Source organism: Palaemon carinicauda, chromosome 16, assembly GCF_036898095.1.
Source record: "Palaemon carinicauda isolate YSFRI2023 chromosome 16, ASM3689809v2, whole genome shotgun sequence".
Lineage (NCBI taxonomy): Eukaryota > Metazoa > Arthropoda > Malacostraca > Decapoda > Palaemonidae > Palaemon > Palaemon carinicauda.
Genome location: NC_090740.1, coordinates 23512745 through 23533000, shown reverse-complemented (window position 1 = coordinate 23533000; position 20256 = coordinate 23512745).

Genomic DNA, 20256 nt, shown 5'->3' with positions numbered 1-20256 from the left:
ACCTCTTCTTCCTTGTGAACTAAAGATGGTGGGATAGGAGAGCCCATAGGTCAATGTGCTGAGTCATCAGCAGCCATTGCCTGGCCCTCCTTGGTCCTAGCATGGGTGGAAAGGGGCTTGGACGCTGATCATATGTATAGGCCTATGGTCAGTCTCTATGGCATTGTCCTGCTTGCTAGGGCAATGTCACTACCCCTTGCCTCTGCCACTCATGTGCAGGCTTTAAACCTTTAAACCGGTACTTAACTATGATTTGGCAAACCGGACCAACTAGCGATCTGCCGGACTGGGGTTTGAGTCCGGCTTAATTATTTATTTATTTATTTATTTATTTATTTGTAATATCTGCAACCTCACCATCCTTGTGATTTAATGATGGGATGTTTGGGCAGAAGCCTCTAGATCTACTTGCTTAGTCTTCAGCAGCCATTGTCTGGCCCTCCTTGGTCCTAGCTAGGTTGGAGAGACAGCTTGGGTGCTGATCATATGGATATTTGGTCAGTCTCAAGGGCATTGTCTCTGTCCCTTGCCTCTGCCATTCATTGGTGACCTTTAAACTTTTTTAAAGGTGTTTGTACAAGGAATTTTGTTCTGTAAAAATACTTAGCATATTATATTTTAACTTTAATGCCGTTACCTCATGCATAAGCAATCAAGGACAGGCTTATCTATAGATTTTCAGTTTTAATAAATATGAGAAATAGAACTATCGAATGTTAAGCTCTTGTGTATATATATATATATATATATATATATATATATATATATATATATATATATATATATATATATATATATATATAAAAGCATGGAATGTGTGTAAGTGTATTATTATTATTATTATTATTATTATTATTATTATTATTATTATTATTGCTTGCTAATCTATAAACCTAGTTGTAAAAGCAAGATGCTATAAGACCAAGGGCTCCAGCAAGGAAAGTAGCCCAGTGAGGAAAAGAAATTAAGAAAAAAAAGGTACAAGAGACGTAATGAACCTTTGAAATAAAATAGTTCAGGAACAGTAACAACATTAAAATAAATCTTTCATTTATAAACTATAAAAACTTCAAAATAATAACAGGGAGAGAAATATAAAGAATAGTGTGCCCGAGTGTACCCTGAAGCAAAAACTCTACCCCCAAACAGTGGAAGACCATGGTGTAAAGGCTATGGCACTATCCAAGAATAGAGAACAGTGGTTTGATTTTGGAGTGTCCTTCTCCTAGAAGAGCTGCTTATCTTAGGTAAAGAGTCTCTTCTACCCTTACCAAGAGGAAAGTAGCCACTGAACAATTACAGTGCAGTAGTTAACCCCTTGGGTGAAGAAGAATTGTTTTTGGTAATCGCAGTGTTATCAGGATTATGAGGACAGAGGAGACTGTGGAAAGAACAAGCCAGACTATTTGGTGTATGTGTAGGCAAATGAAAAATGGGCCGTAACCAGAGAGAGGGATCCAATGTAGTACTGTCTGGCCATTGAAAGGACCTAGTAACTCTCTAGCGGTAGTATCTCATCGGGTGGCTGGTGCCATGTAGTTTATTGTGTCGATTAGACCAATGAACGTGTACGTCTGAGCGCGCATGTATGTATGTATGTGCGTACGTGCAGTGTACACTGGCATGCGCTCAAAGACCTTGAGAAATCACTTTGATGTTCCATCGTTCTAAACAAGTTCTGGTTTTAATTAACCTCAGAAATTACTTGCTCGTAATTCAATCCTTTCTTTAAGGTCGTGCTCTTGCGGTCTTGTGTATTTTATCTTCTTTCGCCTGAAGCGATGTTTGGCTTTATTATTGTTGTAAATATTATCAGTTTCTTTTATAGAAATAATTGTGGCCTTTTGCAAGATTAAATTTCATATTTTTGTTTATTTTTTGTAGTTGTCATTGTTTGATCTGCTTTGGGGTTATCGTCTTCGAGTTTTCGTTATTATTATTATTATTATTATTATTATTATTATTATTATTATTATTATTATTATTGGTAGTAGTAGTAGTAGCCCAATTTTCTTAATAACATTTTTCATTATGCTTTTCATTATTTTTGGCATTATCATTATAATTGCTATTATAATCAATATTGTTTATATCACCATTCCTTGGTTACAGAATTCTTGTAATGGGATTGTATTGGTTTAATAGAATTTCGCTAATGATAGAATAAGAGAAAGGTTTTGTGACTGAATACTGTAATTGTTCAGGGGCTATTTTCCTCTTGGTAAAGATAGAAGAGACACTTTAGCTTTGGAAAGTAGCTCTTCTAGGAGAAGAACACTTCAAAATCAAACCATTGTTCTCTACCATAGCCTCTGTACCATGGTCTTCCACTGTCTTGAGTTAGAGTTCTCTTTCTGGAGGGTACACTCAAGCACTTATTATGTCTGTTTCATTATTTCTTTTCCTCACGGGCCCATTTTCTCTGTTGGAATCCATGGGCTTATAGTATCCTGCTTTTCTATCTAGGGCTGCAGCATAGTAATAAGAAGAAGAAAAAGAAGAAGAATAAAAATAATAAAGAATAAAAAAAGAATAAGAAAAAGGATAAGAAGAATAAGAATAATAAAAGGAAGCAGGGACGAGACGAGAGTAGAAGACCTCAAAATGGAGGCCTTTTAAGAGGAAGGAACTTTTGAGTAATGCCAATTCTTTTAAGAGGAAGGAACTTTTGAGTAATGCCAATTCTTTGAAGAGGAAAGAACTTTTGAGTAATGCCAATTCTTTTAAGAGGAAGGAACTTTTGAGTAATGCCATTTCTTTTAAGAGGAAGGAACTTTTGAGTAATGCCAATTCTGTCCCGTGTGAGGTGTAGTGATGACACTATTCGCAGAAGTAGAGCTTCGTTTTGTAATCAGCATTATTCTCACTATTAAGTTGTCAGTCACTAAATTTACATGGATTGTGTTCTATGTACCATTGTATGCTTAGTTCATTGTAGAATGACACATTATTGGATTACTGATTGTTATTTAGATACTAGTTAAATAAGTATATTACGTAAATCTATGTTGTCGTGTTTTTATCCATGACAGTGGTAAAAGATAGTAATAATAGGATGGTAAGACAACCTTTGACTGGTACTTAACGGGACATATGCAGTACTCTCCACAAAGACTTATACATCACTTTGGACCTTCTACAAAGATACGTAATATAGTACTAAGAAGCTGGAACGTACTACAGCGCCCTCTACTTTATTAAATTTCAACTATCATGCACACATACATATGTACCTTATTAATTATTATGGTAAACAAAAGATCATACTATTAACATATGTAAAATGATTAAAGAGTACTTGTATATGGACAAGGATTATATGTTACACATTTCGAATCAATTTTTGTGAATTCAGAATTACAGTCATAGTATACATCCCCAACTTCAACATAGATTATCACAAAATATACCATGGCAACTCATGTGACGCTTTGAGTTCTTCGTAAGATGGACACTTGTGCACTGGTCTAGCACTCCAGGAACACCATTGTTACATTGAATTCCTCTCGCAGTGTTGAAAGTTATCCTAGGGCAGCATTTGCAACTATTTTCTAAGCTTTATCAGATTCATGGAATTTGCCATATGTTCCAGCACTGGGGCTCGTGAGGCCATACACTGCCAATTTGCAACATAAGAACACCCCGCAGTTGTACTTAACAATAAGTTTAGAATTCGGACTGGAAAAAAAGCGAAATGAAGGTGAATTAATTGTCTGAAAAGTGGGTGCAGATATAAGGCAAGAGAGCGCTGGAAGGCCCGTCTAGTATGCCTATAGCACACCTGGTCAGGTGCTCTGTCATATAGCACTTGAAAATGAAAATATTATATGGCACATCGGGTCATTTCAGCTCTACATCAGTATTTGTGCAACACCAGCATGCATCCCATTGAACTGCCAAGAAAATTTGGTATAATATTTTTTTATCTTTTGTGCTTATGGCCCTTACAAAAGAAGCACAGCAAGCAGGACAAGTTAACAAGGATAAAGCTCTCGACAATAACTGTTTAATGTAGCCAGGTAGTTTACTCAGCAAGAATGTTTAATTCCCTCAAAACATTATCCATCAAGAATTCCGTAGAGAAGAAGAATGATAAATAACTGGAGACTAGTTAATATTTAATATCATTTCAAGTCTTTTGACATGGTTGAGTACATAGTATAGGTTCCTAAACCATTGTTCTCTAGTTTTGTGTAATGCCACAGTGTCTGTACCAATGTCGTTCACTGTCTCGTATTAAAGGTCTCCTGCTTCAAAACTCAGGCACACTACTCTATCATTGTCCTTATTTCCTTTCCTCACTAGGCTATTTTTCTTGTTGGGACCCTTTGGCTTATAGCATCCTACTTTTCCAACTAGTGTTGTAGTTTAGCTAGTAACAATAATAATTAGTAGGCGAAGAATACCTTTGTGTGCAGAAATGTAACTCTAGGATAATGAAGCATTGTTCTCACTTAGATTTCAGTTTCAATTAATGTTTTATCACAATAATAATATTGGAATGCATTATCGATACGATTGTGTATGCTCCCATCCACTATGATTTCGTTCTATCTTAATCTCCGAAAACTTATTTCTTTTTAGCCCAACAGCAACAGCTACGTCGATTTAAAAATGGGCCCGACTTCTAACTTTGCCTTTTGGAGCCATGAATTTATATAAGGTCAATAAATTAAAGATCATGTTTACATGGCGATGCCGCTGGAGATCGGTATGAATTGCAAATCGACCGACCAGTGTTTTGATATTCAGCTCTTATTTAGTTCGTGCAAAGTTCCTCTCCCTTTGAAGTACCGAGAGGAAGAGTGGCGAACTCTGTACATTTCCCATCGGTATCTCCGCGGGCCTCTTTGATTTGTAATTCTAATTGATGCATTCCAGCCCTGCCCCTAAGAATCGATTGCTTTGAAGAGTGAGAGGGTTATTTCGTTTGGGAAAATGACAGACTTGTGCTTAAAGTCGTTCGGTCATTTATCTTTCTTTTCTGACATTGAAGCTTTTCATTGGAGTATAGATAGCGTCCCTTAAAGAGTATTCTTGGACTTCTTTTAAAATAAGGAATGGTGGAAGCTGAATTACATTCTCTCTCTCTCTCTCTCTCTCTCTCTCTCTCTCTCTCTCTCTCTCTCTCTCTCTCTCTCTCTCTCCCAATTTTATGGGGACGACTTTTATTCTAAACATGGTTCTTGGACTTCTTTTAAAATAAGGAATGTTGGAAGCTGAATTACACACACTCTCTCTCTCTCTCTCTCTCTCTCTCTCTCTCTCTCTCTCTCTCTCTCTCTCTCTCTCTCTCTCTCTCTCTCTCTCTCCAATTTTATGGGGACGACTTGTATTCTAAACATGGTAAATATTTGCGTTAGATTTTAAGATAGAATAACTTATATTTATTTGTATATACAGCAGATGGTCTACAAGAATATGGTACAAAGTTATAAAATTGTAGCAATGTTGGGTATTAAAAAATGCCGTTTACATCGTTCATTTACAACAATTAATTAGGAAATGTTTTTAAAAAGACACGTGTACCAACCGTGTGTCAGACGATCGTACATGGTATTGACATTTCATTTTTTGTATATATTATGCTTGTATCTTCGCTCTCCCCTCGCACTGATAGGGACCTGAAATAACAAGTCAGTTTTTCTCACCGTTAACTGTTAACCGGTGCGGTTGTTGGTTGAACATGAAATTGCCTATTATGTTTTTATGCCCCTCTTGCCTGGAGTTTATGTATATATAAACGGATGTTCTGTAATAAAGTTACTCAGTTGCTTTCATCCTGCCTTTGAGTCACAACCTTCTCTCGGCTCGTCACATTGGTGACCCGGAAGTCGACTCTCTCCTCCCACCTTCCCCCCTCCGTCATTGGTACTATGGCGGACTCCACGGAAGTTAGCGTTGCCCCATTGAAACTTTCGTCGTTCGCCAGCGGAGAGGCGTTTGCTTGGTTTCAGCACGCAGAAGTCCAGTTCCGTATCAAGGGCATGACTTGCTCAACCACCAAAGCAGATTATGTTCTCGCGGCGATACCCGAGGACACCTTCCCGGAAAAATCCGACTGGCCTTGTGAACAAATAGACACACCAATAGCATATGACGCCCTCAAAACATACCTTCTGCAGCAGTGCTTGCCGTCGCCAGCCGCCCGTGTAGCAATGCTTTTTACGCTCTCTCACCAACCATTGGGGGACCAAAGGGCTTTGCTCGCCCTTTGGGAAATGACCAATATATATCGCTCACCTGCAACCTGCCGCAGACGGCTCTCCTCGTGAGGTGAACCTACATCGTGCCCTTTGGATACGCCGTTTACCCAAACCTGTACGCGCTGCCATAACCGATGTAGATAGTTTACCAATAAAAGACTTGATGACCAATGCTGACGCCCTTATGGACAGCCTCTTCACAACCTTCAAGACCTCCAACAACGCCTCCACCCTGATAAAGAGGACGCCTATTCAACGTCAACCGAAGCTGACGTGACTGCCATAGGACATACACGCTTACCCCGTGACGAGCCGGAGCGGCGACAAAGCCACCCATCACCCACCACTTGCTCGCGCCCCAACCAACGACTTCTACAGCCACTTACTACTGGCCATCGGCCGCAGTTTTGCTACTACCACTACAGATTCGGGGCAGCCGCGAAGAAATGTGCCAAGGATTGTCAGTGGCCAAAAAACATGTAAGTAGGCCATTGCTCGTGGCGGTGGCCACCCGTGTTTCTAATCTTTTCTTTTTACATGATGCAGGAACGGGCGTGCGATTTTTGGTAGACAGGGGTGCTTGTCGTTCTCTTTTCCCAAGGGAACTCTTCAGGACACAACGTACTCTGTCTACGTATGCTGACGTCCGCCCGGTAGCTGCCAACGAATCTGTGATACCAACCTACGGTTACGAGAACCTCACATTATCGTTTGGAAACGATAAATTTAATTGGAAGTTTTTTGTTGCAGACCTCACATTGGCAATCCTCGGCGCGGATTTCCTCTCTCATTTCCACGTTCTGTTCGATGTCACCCACCAACGATTGGTCAACCCAGACTCTTACTTGTCAACACTTCTTCAACCCGCCCCCTTTAACCTCGCTGTCCGCATCAGCACACCCACAGATGCCTACGGCCACCTCCTCATGTCGTACCCTTAAGTTTTCCGTCCAGAACTTCGCCAAACGCCCACAGCTCCTGCCAAGCACGGTTATTATCACCATATCAAGACGACGGGACCCCCAGTCTTCGCAAAATTCGGATGTCTGGCACCGGAACAATTGGCAACCGCCAAACAGGCGTTCACCGAAATGGAGGAAATGGGCCTTTGCCAAAAGGCCTCCACCCCATGGTCATCACCCTTACACATCGTTCTGAAGAAAGACGGCTCCTTCCGTCCGTGCGGGGATTACAGGCGCCTAAACATGCGTACTTGTCAACACCTCTTCAACCCGCCCCCTCCAACCTCGCTGTCCGCATCAGCACACCCACAGATGCCTACGCCCACCTCCTCACGTCGTACCCTTAAGTTTTCCGTCCAGAACTTCGCCAAACGCCCACAGCTCCTGCCAAGCACGGTTATTATCATCACCATATCAAGACGACGGGATCCCCAGTCTTCGCAAAATTCGGATGTCTGGCACCGGAACAATTGGCAACCGCCAAACAGGCGTTCACCGAAATGGAGGAAATGGGCCTTTGCCAAAAGGCCTCCAGCCCATGTTCATCACCCTTACACATCGTTCTGAAGAAAGACGGCTCCTTCCGTCCTTGCGGGGATTACAGGCGCCTAAACATGCAAACAGAACCGGATCACTAACCCCTCCCAAACATCGCCGACGTGACCTCCTACCTGCAGAAAGCGAAGGTTTTCTCCACGTTCGACCTCCTGAAGGGGTATTATCAGGTGCCTATGAACCCAGAAGACATCCCCAAGACCGCCATCACCACTCCCTTTGGTACATACACCTTCAATTACTCCTCTTTTGGCCTTCGTAATGCTGGGGCCACTTTTCAACGTCTCATGGATGGCATCCAAGGGGACCTCCCCTTCTGTGTATGTTATGTGGACTACATACTTGTGGTCTCTTCCTCAAAAGAGGAACACCTCCGTCACCTGCGCACCGTGCTCGACCGCCTGCAACAAAACGGCCTTGTAGTCCGGTACAACAAGTGTACCTTTGGCGCCAACGAAGTGTCGCTCTTAGGGCACCGCATCATTCCTGAAGGAGTCCATCCCCTCCCTGAGAGGGTAGCAGCCGTTCAGAATTTCTCCACGCCCTTGACTGTCAAAGCTCTTCAGGAATTCTTGGGCATGATCAACTATTATCACCGTTTTCTGCCAGCTATTCCCGCCACTCTTGCTCCCCTCTACTCCTCCCTCAAAGGTAAGCTAAAAGACCTGAAGTGGGGTCCCCTTCAAGAAGCAGCCTTCTGCAATGTAAAGAAGGCCCTATTAACCGCTGCAGCTCTCACTTTTCCTATCTCACATGCCCCTCTACTTCTCTCCACCGATGCCAGCGACATCGCTATTGGTGCAGTACTCGAACAGGTGGTCAGCGGCTCGCCCCACCCATTGGTTTTCTTCAGCAGAAAACTGTCCAAGGCAGAATCGGGTTATTCTACCTTCGATCGCGAATTACTGGCAGTGCACTTGGCTGTCCGTCACTTTCGTCATTTCTTAGAAGGTACGCCCTTCGTCATTCGCACAGACCACATGCCTCTGGTGCACGCCTTCACTCGACAGTCTGACGCCTGATCTGCCCGTCAACGCCGACATCTCTCCGCTGTAGTTGAATACAATTGCACCCTTCAACACGACCCTGGGAAAATGAATCCTGTTACCAATGCCCTGTCAAGAAACACGGCTGCCATTCAACTGGGATTGGATTATAACGCCTTGGCTGAAGCTCAACGACAGGATCCAGAGTATCAAGCATGTAGGACATCCTGCACATCCCTCCGTTGGGAAGACATCCCCCTCGACGACTCCAACCCCACCCTCCTCTGTGACGTCGGTACTGGTAGACCGCGACCTTGGATTCCTGCTCCCATGCGCCGACAAGTGTTTGATTTCTTTCACGGCCTTTCACGTCCCTCGTGCCGTTTTACTGCACAGCTGCTGAAGACGAAGTTCATTTGGCACGGCATTTCTAAGGATGCTAAGGATTGGGTCCGCGCTTATACTTCTTGCCAAACTTCCAAAGTACATCGACACATGGATTCTGGAGTAGGCACCTTTCCTCAACCTCACTGTCGTGCCGCTCACATTCACATCGACGTTGTAGGCCCCCTACCCGCATCACAAGGAAATCGTTACCTGTTTACCGTCATCGACCGCTCCACTTGTTGGCCTGAAGCCATTCCCATGGAAACTGCAATGTCCGCCTCATGTACATCTGCCTTACTCTCAGGATGGATTGCAAGATTTTGTATCCCTGAGCATATTACTTCTGACAGGGGAACCACTTTTACCTCTCAATTGTGGACATCATTAGAGAATCTCCTGGGCATCACCCTACATCAGACAACTGCCTACAACCCTGCTGCCAATAGAATGGTTGAACGTTTTCACCACACCCTTAAAGCAGCTTTGATGTCCCGCTGCAAGGATTCCAACTGGTTTACTCAGCCTCCCTGGGTCCTCCTGGGACTAAGGACCACTCCTAAAGATGCCCTCAACGTCTCGGCAGCTGAAATGGTGTCTGGCGACCCATTGGTCGTCCCTGCCGAATTATTTCCCTCTGCAATCTCCTCCGATGATCTCTAGTGCATACGTCACGTCATGGAAAAATTTACTCCATGCCGCTAGACTTACAAGCACCCAGCGAAGCATCACATACTGTCAGACTTGCACTCTGCAACGTCTTCCTACGCAACGACACTAGCAAGCCACCGCTAACGCCCCCTTACACGGGCCCTTTCCTTGTGATCCAACGCAGTCCAAATGCATTCCTACTAAACATTCGTGGCAAAGAAAACTGGGTCTACATTGATCGTTTAAAACCTGCTTAACTCCTGCCAGATGACCCACCTACAGTTCGCCTCTCAAGATCAGGGCGACTTATTTAACATGTACAGTATGTCATTTTTAGGGGGGAGCCATGTACCAACCGTGTGTCACACGATCGTACATAGTAACGACATTTCATTTTTTTGTATATATTATGCTTGTATCTTCGCTCTTCTCTCGCACTGATAGGGATCTGAAATAACATGTCTGTTTTTCTCCCCGTTAACTGTTAACCGGTGCGGTTGTCGGTTGAACATGAAATTGCCTGTTATGTTTTTTATGCCTTTTTTGCCCGGAGTTTATGTATATATAAACGGATGTTCTGTAATATAGTTACTCAGTTGCTTTCATCCTGCCTTTGAGTCACAACCTTCTCTCAGCTCGTCACTCCTGGTAGTAAATTTCCAAAATATGATTCATACTGTAGAGTGTTGAACAATTGGAACGCAAAGGAGAAGACGCTGTTGCACACCACACACACACGCACACTCAAGCATACCATATATATATATATATATATATATATAATATATATATATGTATATATATAATGTATATATATATATATATGCTTATAAGTCACTAAATAGCGCGTGACAATATATTCAGCCTCGAAAATGTGTTGAAATAACACGAAAGCGCTCGGTATACCTTCTTTTATTTTTCCTGTGGCCTTGGCTGAATATATATATATATATATATATATATATATATATATATATATATATATATATATATATATATATGTGTGTGTGTGTGTGTGTGTGTGTGTGTGTGTATCTCATCTTATCTTATCAATATATATATATGTATATATATATATATATATATATATATATATATATATATATATATATATATAAATAATCTTATCTTGATATATATATATATATATATATATATATATATATATATATATATATATATATATATATATATATATATATATATATATATATATATATATATATATATATGGGTTCATGTGTGTGGATATGTACATTCCTGTGTATAAATATTCTTAATAATTATGTTTATGTGGTTATTATTGTCACAAGAACTTTCAACTTTCTCCAACTTCCAAACAGTGTTTTTTTCATAATACTTGACAATATACAAAATTGCATTTAAGCAAATGCATACACAATTTCCTTACATTTTTCCAATGAAAATAATCGAGAATATCAGAAAGTAGAATTTCAAGAGATGAAAATAGTAAGGCAAACGTGAACTAGAGATTTTGAGATAGAAATGTATTCTATATGGAACTGATTACAGAGTGAAGGGATAATGAGCAATTGGAAAGATGAGGCAATTATTTTGTCTTAAATAATTTTTAGTTATGAATATAGGCAAAAGAAACAAACGGATGTGGGTCAAGATTTTAAAAGTTTTAAGGCCGCTCATGAATGGAGGAGGCAAGAACATTGACAATGCCGTAGAGACTGACCATACTGTATGTACGTAACAGCTCCAAAACTCCCTCTCTACCCAAGCTAGGACCAGGAGGGCTAGAAAATAGCTACTGATGACCAAGAAGGTAGATCTATAGGCTCCCCCAAATCCCCCCTACCTAGCTCACAAGTAGTGTGAGGTTGCAGTTACTACAAGAAAGTGACGAGTTTGAACGTGACTCAAACCCCAGTCCAGCAGACCGCCAGGCAGGGATGTTTCCAATAGGCCATCACAATTGATTAGTTACAGACTGGAAGTACAACAGCAGTTAAAGGGACCTTTTTTTACATGCAGCAGTGTGGTGAGAGTGGTGTAATATAATGTATGACTAGAGTTTGTAAGGTATATCTGGATGAGAAGTGGTTCTAAATGAATGTGTGATAGGAATACATATTCTTAGGTGATTATGGATTATAGAGGTTTCCCATTGCTTATTATATCAGTGAGATGTGAGATAGAATCTCCATTTTGAAAATAAGACAGATAACAGTATTACTAATAGGGTATGAAGTCTGTGGTTTTAGGCAATGAAAAGGGTGCATTGACCTAGCCTTTATGGAAATACAATGTGAGAGGACTTAAAGTAAGAGGAATTAGCTAATTGTTGTATATATAGGCAATCTGAGGGATGGTGAGAATATATGGCTTAGATAGAAGGTACATTGAGAGCAATTTGTATGATGAAATGATAGTGTCTGAGAATGTGGGGATTTAAGATTAGAATATATTATATTTCCATCACTGTTCAACATCTTTAAAGAAATGATGCAAAGGGCCAAAGAAAGGACAATAGTTGTTTATGCGAGGCTGAAAGATAAGTAGAAAAAACGTTCTTGATGGATTATGAAATAGCTGATGTTTGCTGCTTGGTGACAGTGAAGAGCAACTGCAGAAACTGTTGAAATAGTGAATGTTTGATAAAGAGATTGGAGATTAAAGATGGCGAAGAGTAGCATAAAGGATAAAGAGAAACCTGAAAACTGAGCATTGAATTATTGTATGTATGTTGGAAGAATGGAACTAGTATGTTTTTATTACCATATGCGAGTAAATACGACTAATGGTGACTAGATGAAAGAGTAATTAATTCACTGAATAGGTAAAACAAGGACTCTAGGATTTTTGTAAAACAATGAAAGGGCCTTTGACTGTCTTTGGAAGCCAAGATAAGTATATAAAAAGGGAGTTTTAAACCAATTCTTCTTTTTTGAAAATGTTGAAGTTGAATGGTAGAGAAAGCTGCTGAGAAGATCTGTTTTTAGAAGTGTGTTGTAAGAAGAATTAATAGGTGAAAAATCCTGTGATATAAAGAAGTGCTAAAAAGGTGTCAGAGAACAGGTCAGATTATTTTGACGTAGTTCATTCTTATGGTAAAGTGAACAAAAATAGGTTAATGAAAGGTTTATGATTCATAAGTACTACGACTTATGAAGTGAGAAGGACTAATATGTATTGGAATAAGGGATTGGTGGTAGTCAGAAATGTAAAAGTGCTTGCAAATAAAATTAATGGCATGATTAGCATTTATATGGGTTTTAACGCATGGATAATGAGTATTGGGAGTAGGTATGTGGAATGGCTAATAGTTTGGAGGCTTTACTGTTAAGGTTGGTTATCCACAACTCAGTTGTTAAAGTATTTAATATGTGTCGGTAAATATTTTTTATAAAAATAAATATGAAAGAGGTTTAAAATTAACGTGCAAATTTTGCAATCAAGATTGGATTAATGATAAAAAGTAGTAATGAAGGGCTAGAAATACACCAAGGCAAATGTTATAGAAAAAGATAATAAAATTTATGTCTCAAAATTATACGGTGTTTTTTTGTAGACATATGATATAAAAGTTCCTGATACATAAGACTTAGATAATACAAAATATTCTCTAACAAAGAAGCAGTATGAGAACTGTGATTCTTATGATAAATATTCATATGGAATTAACAACCTAAGCAGGAGTAATCTTCTGTTGCATATTGCCATTTTCCTTTTGATTATGGCATTCGTTGTTGTTGACGTTGACATCACTCGGCACAAACAATGATAGTTGTTATAAGGCCACGTGGAGGAAGATGATGATAACGGTGGTGGCATTGTTCCCTGCAAGATGGCGGGGAGGAGGGGGGGGGGGAATCTAATCCGAGGTAATACGACATAAGACAGATTTAATTCTGTGAATAAGACTCGGTTTGCATGTCATGCCATCGTGGAGCTGCTGCTGTGCTGCTGCTGTTATCGATTTGCAGACTTTGTATACCTTCCTTTGTGGTCTTGATTTGGCGTTGTTATTGGTTTCTACTAGTGAATGACCTTTGTGGTATTACTTCTATATGTTTTTTTTTTTGTAGTAATCATTGTTGTTGATTGTTGTTGATATCGTTGTTATTCTTGTTTTGGTTTTTATATGGTTTCACCTCACACACGGGTTATATATATATATATATATATATATATATATATATATATATATATATATATATATATGTATATATATATATATACATATATATATATATATATATATATATATATATATATATATATATATATATATATATTTACATATATATATATTGATAGATGATTGATAATTATTTTTGGGAATAGTAGTATCAACTCCGCAAACTATAGATACTTTATATATATATATATATATATATATATATATATATATATATATATATATATATATATATATATATATATATACACTAACAATTCTTCACCCAAGGGGTTAACTACTGCACTGTAATGGTTCAGTGGCTACTTTCCTCTTGGTAAGGGTAGAAGAGACTCTAGCTATGGTGAGCAGCTTTTCTAGGAGAAGTACACTCCAAAATCGGACCATTATTCTCTAGTCTTGGGTAGTGCCATAGCCTCTGTACCATGGTCTTCCACTGTCTAGGGTTAGAGTTCTCTTGCTTGTGGGTACATTCGGGCACTGTTCTATCTAATTTCTCCCCCTCTTGTTTTGTTAAAGATTTTATAGTTTGTGTAGAAAATATTTATTTTAATGTTCCTGTTCTTGAAATAATTTATTTTTCCTTTGTTTCTTTTCCTCACTGGGCTTATAGGATCCTGTTTTTCCAACTAGGGTTGTAGCTTAACAATTAATGATATATATATATATATATATATATATATATATATATATATATATATATATATATATATATATATACTTTGTATATATGTATCGTAGGTGTATATATGCACACACATATACACACATATATATATATAATATATATATATATATATATATATATATATATATATATATATATATATATATATATATATATATATACTGTATATTACATACAGATTTTTTTATGTAAGTCCTATATGCACAATAAAAGAGGTATGATTTGTTTATCTCAGATTTTCTTTTACAATGCATGTTATAAATGTATCAATATCTTATTAGGAATCCATTCTCATAAATAGCATGGCTGATGTATGACTTATTTTGTATTACTTTCGTGTCGAAAACATAATTTGAAAAAATATTACTTAATGTAGGTAGAACTTAAGCTGTATTGAAGTTATTTTATGAATATAATGATCCGTATAAATGTGTAGGTTAAATGTAATTTCATAAAGTATGCTTCTATTATTATTATTATTATTATTATTATTATTATTATTATTATTATTATTATTATTATTATTCGTAGCTAAGCTACATCCCTAGATGGAAAAGCAAGATGCTATAAGCCCTAGGGCTCCAAAATGGAAAAATAGCCCATTGAGGAAAGGAAAAAAAAGAATAAAAAAGTATAAGAAAAGTAATAAACCATCAAAATAAAATATATTAAGAACAGTAACAACATTAAATTAGATCTTTCATATATAAACTATGAAAACTAAATAAACAGGAGAAAGAGAAATAAGATAGAACAGCGTGCTTGAGTGTACCCCCAAGCAAGAAAACTCTAATCCAAGACAGTGGAATGCCATGGTACAGAGGCTACATTATATATATATATATATATATATATATATATATATATATATATATATATATATATATATATATATATATATATATATATATATATATATATATATAGAATTCGGTATTAAATGCCATTCGTGTGAGATATTTACATTGATTGAAATCACATGTGCTTGTGATATATGTTCATTTAAAATAATCACGTGTAGCAAACTCATGATTCAGCTATCATGGTGGAGATGGGTTTATTTCAAGTCTATGAACAGATTCCTGAATTCGACAGGAATATGTACGGGGACTTGTCATAAACTTTTATCTCTCTTGATAGCTCAGTCGATAGAGTCGTTGCTGGCATGGTTTCCGGCCCACAGGTGGGGGTTCGAATCTCCACCCAGCCAGATGCTGTTACCTTAAAATGAATTCCAAGTGGTTATATATTCCCAAGATAGAATTCGGTATTAAATGCCATTCGTGGGTGATATTTACATTGATTGAAATCACGTGTGCTTGTGATATATGTTCATTTAAAATAACCACGTGTAGCAAATTCACGATTCAGCTATCATGGTGGAGATGGGTTTATTTCAAGTCTATGAACAGATTCCTGAATTCGACAGGAATAAGTACTGGGACTTGTCATAAACTTTTATCTCTCTTGATAGCTCAGTCGATAGAGTCGTTGCTGGCATGTTTTCCGGCCCACAGGTGGGGGTTCGAATCTCCACCCAGCCAGAAGCTGTTACCATAAAATGAATTCCAAGTGGATATATATTCCCATGATAGAATTCGGTATTAAATGCCACCCGTGGGTGATATTTATATTGATTGAATTCACGTGTGCTTGTGCTATATATATATATATATATATATATATATATATATATATATATATATATATATATATATATATATATATATATATATATATATATATATATATATATATATATATAATCTTTTCCAAGATTCCAACTAACACGTTAAAATATTTTACGATTACACACACTACTTAGATTGATATCTTAATAGTAAGACTTATAAATCCTGAATTGTTTCTTTTTGAAGATTATCAGTAATTGACATGACGGAACTATGAGAGAACAAACGGGATTACCCATAATCTTTTCTTGTATAAATGCATCTAAGATTTTTTATCTTCTATTGTTTTCCTACCATAATGTCTGTCTCCGCATACTGCCATCTGTTAATTGTAAAATTATGACCAGATTGGTTAAATTGTTTTTGTGATATTCATTAATCAAATATAAAGACTATTTTCAGTCGATTTTAGGTGAATAAATTTTACCTGAAGACTATTTGATATTTGCCTGCTATTTTACAACCTTCAAGGATTTGAAGTCAGTCTTTTCCAGTTGGATTTTATCATTGTAGAATGAGCCTCCCTTGTCTTTTCCTATTTTGCTCCTAGTTCCATTTGTCTTAAAGGTGACAGGAATCGGTATATGAAGTAGGAAACTATAAAAAAAGGATAATAAAATTTAGTAGATTGAAATAATGGGAAAGAGAAACCATGGAATGGCTTCAAAATAGTTTAAGGAAGTCATTAGATGCCAAGGCCTTTCTCAAGTACTGATAATATCAGTGAATCTCTCTTTATTTTCCATCCCCTTTTCTTGATCTCGATGGTTAGTTCTTTAACCGATAACACCGATTATATAATAGCTCTCTCTCTCTCTCTCTCTCTCTCTCTCTCTCTCTCTCTCTCTCTCTCTCTCTCTCTCTCTCTCTCTATATATATATATATATATATATATATATATGCACTGCAGGACAAAGGCCTTAGACTATTCCATCCACACACGTCTGTTTATGGTCTTTCTATGCCAATCTATTCCCGTAAACTTTCTTAGCTCGTCAATATCTTGTCTTCTCTTCCTTCTCCTGTTTCGTTTCCATTCTCTTGGGATCCATTCTATTATTCTTCTTTAACATCTTATATCTGTCATTCTCATTATATGCCCCGCTTTGTCCATTTCTTTTTTTGCAGGTTAGAATATCCTCTACTTAATAGTAACAAGTTCATGTTATGATGCATACGTTAATACTGGTAGGACTACTGATGAAGTACCTTTCTTCTGAGACAAATGGCATTTTACTTTTCATAATCTTATTTTTTTTTTACAAAAAGCTCTCCATCCCATTCTTATCGTTCATTAAATTTCGATCCCATATCTTAGGGAAAAACTGTCTGTCTGTCCAAAGTACGTACAATCATTAGAAATCTAGAGATTCTTCCATAACCCGTATTTGTTGTCCCACTGCATTTTCATTTAACATTCTTGATTTTACTCATATTCTTTTTCAGTCATCTGTATCTGCTTTCTTTCATATTTTGTAATTCCTCCCATGATTCACTAAATAGAACCATGTTATTTGCCAATCATAAATTATGAAAGTATTCCTTATTAATGTTAATTCCTACATTTTCATTTTCTCCATCTAAATTTTAGAAAACCTCTTCAGGCATGCTGTGAATAATTTAAGAGAGACTGGATTTAGCAGCCTTTCTATCGGGCCTAATATGATATTTGTAAATATCTTATTTATTATTGAGAGAAAGCTTATTGGGCGGTAATTTTTCAAATCTTTTGCGTTTCCCCTTTTTGTGAATTAGTTTATTGACAAAGTTTTTCCAGGATGTACGTATAGGGAATTCATGCAGACATTTTGTGTAAAGTTCAGTGAGTTTTACTACTATGAACTCTCCTCAATTTATTATTGAATCAATTGTTATGCAATCTTCTGCTGCTGCGTTACCTCTTTAGATTTTTTTTTTTTACTATTACTTTTAGTACTGGCTCAGGTGTTTCATTATTTTTATTGACAAAGTTCTTACTTATATTTCTTTTATATAGCATTGTATAGAAATCTTCTGCAATTTTTTTCATAATATCCCTTTTGTTCCAATTATCATCCTTTAGAGCAAATATCTGTTTTCACCCTACTCCAAGTCTTCTTTTCATCAATTTGATGCTTTCGTCCTTTCCTTAGTGTTTCCTCAATTTTTGTTTGATTGTGTTTACGAACATCTTGGGGTTTTTAGTTTGTTTATTTTTGGATAGTTTTGCTAATTCTATTTCATATCTCTGGGATATATATATATATATATATATATATATATATATATATATATATATATATATATATATATACACACACATACATACATCTGTATATATGATTACATAAGTATAAGGTAAATCAACACAATATCGTGCTCAAGAAAAGGAATTCAACCGCACGTCGGAATCGAACCCTTATCTCTGCAATGGAAGTTGAGGTAGCCTTGCGTTTCCTTTGGAAAAAATACCATATATATATGTATATATATATATCTATATATATATATATATATATATATATATATATTATATCTGTATATATATAATATATGTGTGTATGTATTCAAAAATTATATCACATACATACATATACCAAAGGCACTTCCCCCAATTTTGGGGGGTAGCCGACATCAACAAGAAATAAAACTAAAAAGGGGACCTCTACTCTCTACGTTCCTCCAGCCTAACCAGGGACTCAGCCGAGTTCAGCTGGTACTGCTAGGGTGCCACAGCCCAACCTCCCACATTTCCACCACAGATGAAGCTTCATACTGCTGAGTCCCCTACTGCTGCTACCTCCGCGGTCATCTAAGGCACTGGAGGAAGCAGCAGGGCCTACCGGAACTGCGTCACAATCGCTCGCCATTCATTCCTATTTCTAGCACGCTCTCTTGCCTCTCTCACATCTATCCTCCTATCACCCAGAGCTTTCTTCACACCATCCATCCACCCAAACCTTGGCCTTCCTCTTGTACTTCTCCCATCAACTCTTGCATTCATCACCTTCTTTAGCAGACAGCCATTTTCCATTCTCTCAACATGGCCAAACCACCTCAACACATTCATATCCACTCTAGCCGCTAACTCATTTCTTACACCCGTTCTCATCCTCACCACTTCGTTCCTAACCCTATCAGCTCGAGATACACCAGCCATACTCCTCAGACACTTCATCTCAAACACATTCAATTTCTGTCTCTCCATCACTTTCATTTCCCACAACTCCGATCCATACATCACAGTTGGTACAATCACTTTCTCATATAGAACTCTCTTTACATTCATGCCCAACCCTCTATTTTTTACTACTCCCTTAACTGCCCCCAACACTTTGCAACCTTCATTGACTCTCTGACGTACATCTGCTTCCACTCCACCATTTGCTGCAACAACAGACCCCAAGTACTTAAACTGATCCACCTCCTCAAGTAACTCTCCATTCAACATGACATTCAACCTTGCACCACCTTCCCTTCTCGTACATCTCATAACCTTACTCTTACCCACATTAACTCTCAACTTCCTTCTCTCACACACCCTTCCAAATTCTGTCACTAGTCGGTCAAGCTTCTCTTCTGTGTCTGCTACCAGTACAGTATCATCCGCAAACAACAACTGATTTACCTCCCATTCATGATCATTCTCGCCTACCAGTTTTAATCCTCGTCCAAGCACTCGAGCATTCACCTCTCTCACCACTCCATCAACATACAAGTTAAACAACCACGGCGACATCACACATCCCTGTCTCAGCCCCACTCTCACCGGAAACCAATCGCTCACTTCATTTCCTATTCTAACACATGCTTTACTACCTTTGTAGAAAATTTTCACTGCTTGCAACAACCTTCCACCAACTCCATATAACCTCATCACATTCCACATTGCTTCCCTATCAACTCTATCATATGCTTTCTCCAGATCCATAAACGCAACATACACCTCCTTACCTTTTGCTAAATATTTCTCGCATATCTG